The 8235-nt window shown below is 51.5% G+C and overlaps 1 long non-coding RNA gene across 1 annotated transcript; it reads right to left on the minus strand.

Annotated features, from left to right (window-relative positions):
• Positions 1 to 219: 219 nt before the first annotated feature.
• On the minus strand, positions 220 to 7526 carry LOC138481715 (uncharacterized). The gene is made up of 3 exons (XR_011274351.1): positions 7276 to 7526; positions 6949 to 7107; positions 220 to 823 (listed from the first exon to the last, which is right to left on the minus strand). It is a non-coding gene; the product is annotated as an uncharacterized lncRNA (long non-coding RNA).
• Between the last annotated feature and the right edge of the window lie 709 nt (positions 7527 to 8235).

Genomic DNA, 8235 nt, shown 5'->3' on the forward strand with positions numbered 1-8235 from the left:
CGCGCCCCTGCATCAGAAGCAGGGTGGAGAGCTCGTCCTTCCAGACCCTAAGGTGAGACGCTACGAGGAATCACAGAAGGGTTTCGAGGAGGGTGAGAGGGGAAAGTGGGAGGCTGATTGCATTACCCCGCAGACAGTTAATCCCCTATTTTCGCCTACAGAAGGATACTTCTGCGAGCCAGACAAGCCAGATTTGGGGGCCCGGTCCTGTCCGTCTTCCGAACCCTGCGCATCACCTTAGAAGAGGTCACAGCAGCGCGAACCAGGCCAGCGCCTCCGTGGGAGTCAGGTGAGCGTTACACATGCCCTCAGAGATGACCTAACATAGGTCTGGCTGCAGGCAAAAGGTGACCAATCCTGGATCTACGCCGGGGTGGGAATCGCAGGGTGTATAATGGAAGAAGCAGCTGGGTGTTAGCTGGGTCCTTAGACGTTTCGGCTAAAGTTCATGGTGCCTTCTTCTGGGCCATGGATTGTCTCTCTCTGCATAAAGAACACACGTGTTAACTTGGATGAGGAAAAAGTATGATGAAGAAGTTGGATAAAAAGAGACCAACTGCATGGGCTCTTGACAGACGTGTAGATCAATCAATGACGTTAAAGAAGGCTGTGCTTCATAAGTAGGTTAAGTAATTATTCAACTTTGTTTTTTAGAGTCTTTGCATTAGTACACAAGTAAAAGCAAACAACGCTTTATGTATTTCATACAAATGGTCAATGATTTAATCAGAGAACACATATAACAGAGAAGGTTAAGTTCAGTGTGGGTGGCTGACGCGTTTTGAGATATTCCTCTCTTCTTCATGAGCCAAAAAGTTTTGAACTGTAGATAGATAATGCAGGAGAGAAAAAAGCTCTGTAAGAATTGTGCATATAAAGCCAATGTGAAACATTAACACAAGGTCAGGCAGTTTCTGGTGAGTTAGCAATAACGTTCACAGTATGTATAGACATATTCAAAGCCACTAAGTAACACAGTTCTGATAATCTCAATAACAGGTCATAGGGGTTTCATGCTAATTGGATATCCGGCTCATACTGTGTGAGACTTTGTTAACTGCTTAATTTCCTAACAACCTGGCAATGCAATAACTGCATATTACAGAGAATTAACACAGCAATAAGCTGATGGGGAAGAGAAGGAGTATGGTGCACTCACCGTAGCCTTGTAACTCTTCAAATGTCTACGGTGTGTGTAGCCAAATCAAAATAGTAGAGGAATAAGTGAGCAAGCCCTTGTTCTAGCAATCGCTTGTGACAAAGCAACGTTTCTTCTCTTGTTCGACTATTCCATAGAGCCCTGCAACCAGGGAACCGAGATTAACTCAGGTGTGGCTAATTAATTTTGGAATGGTGTTAGATGTATAAAAAGTGTCTCACCCTTATGGAAAAGATGGAGTCAGAATGTGTTATCTTTCAAGATGCACGCGGAAGGCGTAAAAGGGCTTCAATGGATGGAACATGGATGATCATTTCATAATGGAATTTTCGAACTGAAAACATAATGTTGAAAAAATAAGTTGTGTGAGGAGCAGGTAGAAAACGGGGAGAATGGTATGTATGTACTGCTCAAGTGGCGTAATGGAGTTTACTCACTTGTCAGTTTATCATTCTTTAAGAGATAAAGCTGCCTGTAAGTCTGCTCACCCAGTACAGATTATCAGGACATGATATGATATGATATGATATGGCATTTGTAACGTGCCTATACACAAGTGTTTCAAGGCGCGACGAGGCAGGGAGGGGGGAACAAGGGGAAGACAGACAACGATTTTACTAGGCCAGGTGTCATTCAGATCGCGCAAGTGCAGGGGTAGGGGGAAGGGAAAAAGGGGAAGGGGAGGGGGGAAGTGCAGTACAAAGTAAGTAGAATAAAAATACATAAATAGGGCCAGCTGGTGGCAAGTGCAAGGTAAGTGCAGACAAGTGCTGGGAAGGGGGGGCTGTAGGGATACAGAGACAGTCCCGCAGTGCAGGGGTTGCCAGGGAGGCAGTGCAAGTGGAGAGTGGCTGGGCCCAGGACTGAGGTCGGTGAGAGTGGCCCAGTTGCAGATTCAGTGCAGTTTCAGTGAAGAATTTAGCAGGGGAGAGGGAGAGAGAAAGCAGAAGCAAAGAGGAAGGTTTTGAGGTGCTTCCGGAACCGGAGATGGTTCTCATCAAGTTTCAGGGAGGCAGGAAGGCTGTTCCAGAGGGAGGCCACTGCCGCGGAGAGAGATCTACCCCCAGTTCATTGCTTCGAGAAGCTGCTGACCCTGAGGGAGTTGGAGACGGATGAGCGAAGGGCTCGGGAAGGAAGATATTTAGGAAGAGAGAGTTGAAGGTATTTAGGCCCCAGAAGGCCTTGTGGACAATGCAGAGGGTTTTGAACTTAATCCTCGCAGCCACTGGGAGCCAGTGTAGAGATTTCAGTCCTGGAGAGATACGGTCCCTGGGCTTGAGGCCAAGGACAAGTCTCGCAGTTCTGTTATGGATGGGTTGCAGAGGGCGGAGAGTGGAGGCAGGCAGATTAAGATAGAGGCTGTTCCAGTAGTCCAGCTTCGAGAGAACCAGGGCTCTGGAGACAGTGAGCTTCTGAGGGAAGGAGAGGAAGGGAAGAATACCTCTGAGGAGGTGCAGCTGGTAGTGTGACTTCTTAGAGACGTCAGATATATGAGGAGAGAAGGAGAGTGTGGAGTCGAAGATGACCCAGAGGTTTTTTGCCTTGCAGGTAGGCGCAGGAAGAGGGCCAAGAGAGGCTGGCCAGAGAGCTGCAGGGAAGGAGGGAGTGGGTGTGCCGATGAGTAGAATCTCAGTCTTACTGGCATTAAGGCAGAGGTCATTGGCGGCACACCATTCCTGGATAGCAGACAGACAGTTAGAGATGAGGGAAGGAGAGGAGGAGGCCGAGGGTAGCCTGAAAATGAGCTGGGTATCGTCCGCATAGCACTGAAAGTTGGGGCAGAGAGCGGCGATGCGGTGGGCAAGGAGTGCCAGATACTGGTTGAACAGCCAGGGAGAGAGATTAGATCCCTGGGGAACACCACAGGTGGAGAAAAAGATGTCAGAGAGGAAGGACCCAAGTTGGACCTGGGAGGGGCGATTGGAAAGGAAAGAGGTCAGCCACGCCAGAGCCTGACCAGTGATATCCAGGTTATCACGGAGACGGTTGAGCAGGATGGCATGGTTGACAGTGTCAAAGGCAGAAGAGAGATCGAGCAGAATGAGAACACACAGAGTGTTGGAGTCGAGGTTCAAGAGCAGGTCCTCACGGATGTTCAGGAGAGCAGTTTCCGTGCTTCTGGCCGCTCTGAAGCCAGATTGATGGTCATGAAGACTACCAACAGTTTCAGCATGGAGGTTAAGCTGGGAGATGGCCAGTTTCACCAGGAGCTTGCCCAGGAAGGGAGTGATGGAGATTGGGCGATAGTTAGCCGGGCAGGAGGGGTCGGAGGAGGGTTTCTTAAGAAGAGGGTGCACAAGGGAGTGCTTGAGGGGGGATGGGAAGACTCCAGAGGCGAAGGAGTGGTTGCAAAGGTCAGCCAGGGCAGGAGCCAGGGAGTCGATGTGGTCCTTGATAGTTTTGGAGGAAAAGGGGTGAACCTGTTTAGACGAGACTTTTATAGATCGGACTTGTCTGGAAACCTCGTCAGCAGAAAAAAGGGGAAAGGCAGAGAAGGAGGGAGATGGGGTAGCTGCAGAAGGGCCAGAGGAAGAGCTGGGAAGAGAGGGAGGGAGGTGATAGGAGGAGAGTGAGGACAGGATGTCCTGAGTTTTAGAGATGAAGTGAGAGGCCAGTGCAGTGCAGAGGGCCTGGGAGGGGACAGGAGAGTTAGAGACTGCAGCAGGGTTAGCAAGCTCCTTGCAGATTTTAAAGAGTTCAGCCGAGTTGTTAGATGTCGCAGAGATGCGGGCTTGGATAAGGGCTTTCTTCTTGGTGAGAACGGAGAGACGGTATTGCCTTTGGAGCAGGCGGCAGGCCAGTTTGACAGAGGATGAACATGAAGCACGCCATTTCCTCTCTGCCACCCTGCACTTGCGATTTAGGGTGACGAGATCCGAGTCATACTAGGAGTTACATTTGGCTTTGGGCTTCAGGCGGATTCTCATGACAGGGGCAAGGATATCAAGAGTATCAGATATAGCAGAGTGGAGCATGGAGAGGGCTGTGTCAGGGTGGGAGTCAGCCGAAGGGGGAGGTGGGGGCGAGAAGGTGGCAGCGAAAGCCTCAACTGACACGCGCTTCATGGGTCGGATGACCGAGAAGGTGGGTGGCAATGATGAGGGTGGCTTTGCCTGTGGGGTAGGGAGGGTGAGGTGGGAGGATAGGAGAAAGTGATCACTCCAGGAGATAGGAGTGGAGAGAGGGACGGAGAGGGGAAGGTCAGAAGAGATCAGAGCATCAAGAGTGTGCCCTGCAGAATGAGTAGGCCCAGACGGGAGAATAGAGAGTGAGAGAGAGAGTTGCAGAGGTCACGAAAGAGTCCAGTGGGGGGACAGGAGGCATCCAGGTGGATGTTGAAGTCACCAAGAAAGATGAGTTGAGTGGTTGAGGACAGGAGTGAGGAGGAGAGGTCAGCCCACTCAGAGAGGAAGGAGGAAATTTGACCAGGTGGCCGATAGATAGTAGCCACAGTAAGGGAATGGCTAGGAGAGAGAGAGAGAGTCGGCAGACAAGACATTCAAAAGAGGAGTAGGTCTGCGTATGAGTGACAGTGGCAGGAATCCACTCAGGGAAGATAAGGGCAACACCCCCCCTGCACGGTTGGGCCTGGGCGCGGAGAGGATCTTGTAACCATCAGGTAGGAGTGTGTCAAAGCTGGTGACAGAGCTGGCTGTGAACCATGTCTCAGTGAGACCGAGGACGTCAAGGTCCAGTTCCTCAAGAAGGCGACAGATATCAGAGGAATGTTTGATGGCAGAGCGAGAGTTAAGAGTGGCAATGTGGAGAAGGTTGCCTTCCTTGAAGGACTTCCGGGGAGGGGTACAGATCAGAGGTACGCCCTGCGGAGGTGTAGAAGAAGGAGGTGAAGAAGGAGCAAGAGAGGGGGCAGGGAGGGAGGATAGAGGCAAGGTAGCCGAGGACAGAGGAGGGGGGACAGCAGGAGAGGAAAGGAAGTTGATGAGGCGTGGGAAGCGTCCATCAAAGAGGTGAAGGTTGGCCTGAGGGCCTTGGACCAAGACGGTCCCATTAGCATAGACATTAATGATGGCCTTAGAGGAGCGGAAGGGGGCCAAGAGGACATCCCAACGGGTACCACCATTAATGGGAGAAGAGGAAAAAGGAGAGAGCACAGAGACCATATGAAGGGTCCATAGGTCAGGCGAAGGCACGAAAAAGAGGATGTCAGTGAGAGTTTCCTTAGAGCAGGCACTAGTGTAGGTGTCAGCGATAGGGAGGCCTGGGTTGGAGACCAGGATGTCCTTTTTAAACTTTTTCCTACCAGATTTAGTGAGGAGAGCAGGATAGTCAATAGAGAAGCAGTTAGAGAAGATAGGCGAGATAGAGAGCACCATGGAGTAGGAGGGAGTGGGGGGGAAGACAGACGATACGAGAGCACGCAGACAGGAAGTGAGCGGCAACCACAAGTTTAGCACATTTCAGAACAACAACAGTAAATGCATATTAGGTACACAGTGGAGAGGCCACCTAAGTTTGAGAATCCTGCGAGGGGAGAAAAAACCCTAGTTTACCACAACTGTGGAACACAGTGAGGTGAAGACACCATGCAAATGCAGTGACCAGGTGTAGGTGGGGTGGGCCGGGAGAAGGTGGAGATAGCAAATTGAACTTGCGCCTTGCGGACACCTGCAGACACAGTGGGAGCCGCAGCTGTAGGAGCCCCCCTTTGCCTGAGGGGCCCTTAGCCGTGGGGGCTGCCGGGCAGGGGGCTGCCCAGGAGGGTCAGTAGATAAGGGGGGGGTGGGCGGGCAGGGAGGCGGGCTGGAGGAGGGCACCAGGAAGAGGCTGCAAGGGGGGGGGGGGAGAAAAACACAACCACACGCTCGGAGCGCAAAACAAATATTAAACACACACAATCCGGCAGATTCTTACTTGTGGCCCTGATGGACCGGCAGGATTCCAATCCTGCAGCTGGGCTGCCCGGCGAGCTGCTCTCAACCCCAGGAAATGCGAAAAGAGGCGAATGGGGAGAGCAGCCGTCGGGTAGTCCAGAGGGACACCGACTGGAGCCAATCAGAGGGGGGGGCGGGCAGGGAGACGGGCTGGAGGAGGGCACCAGGAAGAGGCTGCAAGGGGAGAGGGGAGGGAGAAAAACACAACCACACGCTCGGAGCGCGAAACAAATATTAAACACACACAATCCGGCAGATTCTTACTTGTGGCCCTGATGGACCGGCAGGATTCCAATCCTGCAGCTGGGCTGCCCGGCGAGCTGCTCTCAACCCCAGGAAATGCGAAAAGACGCGATCGTTCCATTGAGGTGGGTTTCGAACAGAGCCTGCCGTATGAGTTACTAATGGTAACAGTTGCTAGGGAGAAGACGCGGAGAACGCAGTGCGCGCCCTTAACGATTGGCAGTTCGGAGCATTCATGGTTGTAAAAATAAACAACGAACTGGATTCTATAGTGGTTGTGTACCGCTCTGTCTTGTTGCCGGCGGCATTCAATTTTGGAATGGAGTCTTCATATGTCAATCTCTATTAGCAGGAAGGTAAAAAGAAGGGAAGCAAGTACCAAGAAAAAAGTACTTTTGAGCGTTCGAAAAATGCGGGTCTATGCCAGGGGGATAATGTAGTAAAATAGAGTAAAAAATAAAAGGTGGAGATGAAATGGAAGGTTCCGTTTGGATCCTCTTTCTTTTGTCCTTGTTTGTTATGGTGGCTCTGTGCCAGGCCATTTTTCCTCCCCTGCACCTTGAATATTATTAACTCCTATCATTAACCTTACATAATTGACTCTAGATGTGCACCCTCAATTTTTCCTTCACTTCCTAAGTAGGTACCACTGACCTTGTGCAAATGTCCTGGGGGTATGAGTTGCCTGTGGAGTAGGTTCTGTAGTGCAAGGGCGGCTGTAAATGCACCACTGTGGCGACAGGGTGTCATCAGTGGGAGATCCTCGAGTCAAGGGGTGGACATGTGGGTCCGTCCAGGGCATAATCGGAGTCCCTGTGGACAAATAAAATAAGTGTCAGTGAAATACACAGGTTTTAAGCAAGGAGCATACGCGGCCACTTGTCCCACATATTATTGGTTTGGCAGTGAACCCTGGCCATGGGGGGAAAGAGAGAGGGTGAGGGAGGGCACTGCAAGTGCAGCATATCATGCCAGGCTCACCTCAAGTCGCGTGTTGCTGTGTGCATGAAGGCTTTGAGCAGGTGCGGGCTGGGACCATTAAGGTGTGGCGCGAGTCTAAGATCGATGTACTCTGCAAAAAGAACGTGTAAATTAAGATGTGATCTGAGAGCTTCACAGACACTGAAAATCTGTGGCGGTTGCAGGAGGTTTCATACCATTGCTGCAGGAGCAGCTGCGTGACCTTGAGTCCTGACGGTCTTAGGCTCAAGCCGCTGAAAGGGAGCTGCTCACCAAGGACAGAGCACATGCGCGCTGAGCTAGAGTCTATTATGCTGGGTGTGCGCGCATGCGTAAAAAGACAGTGTTCCCACACAATGTTTACAGGCATTCCCATGGATACTCAGCACCACTGGACAGAGCTGTAGGGCTGGAACCTACCGATTTAGGCAGTAGGATACCGCTTTTTAAGCAGTCCTACCGCCTACCGATTTATTGGCACCAAATACCGATTTTTTTTGTTAAAAAAAAAAGAAATAAATATTTTTTTTTACATTCTTTTTTTTGCCCACGCCAGCTCAGGGGATTCTTTCAAGGGCTCCCCCGAGCTGGCGTAGCGGGAGAAGGCGCAGCATGCAGGCTTTTGATGTAAAAGGCACCCACGGCGGTGGGCTAAATGTGCCCCTCCGCCGCGGGTGCCTTTGACAAAAGGTGCCATTAGCCCCCCACCACGCCAGCTCGGGGGGAGTCTTTTAAAGGACTTCCCCGAGCTGGCATAGCGGGAGAAGGTGCAGCATGCAGGCTTTTGATGTAAAAGGCACCCACGGCGGTGGGCTAAATGTGCCCCTCTGCCGCGGGTGCCTTTGACAAAAGGCGTCATTAGCCCCCTACCACGCCAGCTCGGGGGAGTCTTTCAAGGGCTTCCCCGAACTGGCGTAGCGGGAGAAGGCGCAGCATGCAGGCTTTTGATGTAAAAGGCACCCACGGCAGTGGGCTAAATAC

The sequence above is a fragment of the Ambystoma mexicanum genome, chromosome 5p (assembly GCF_040938575.1).
Source record: "Ambystoma mexicanum isolate Mex_15411 chromosome 5p, UKY_AmexF1_1, whole genome shotgun sequence".
Taxonomy (NCBI): domain Eukaryota; kingdom Metazoa; phylum Chordata; class Amphibia; order Caudata; family Ambystomatidae; genus Ambystoma; species Ambystoma mexicanum.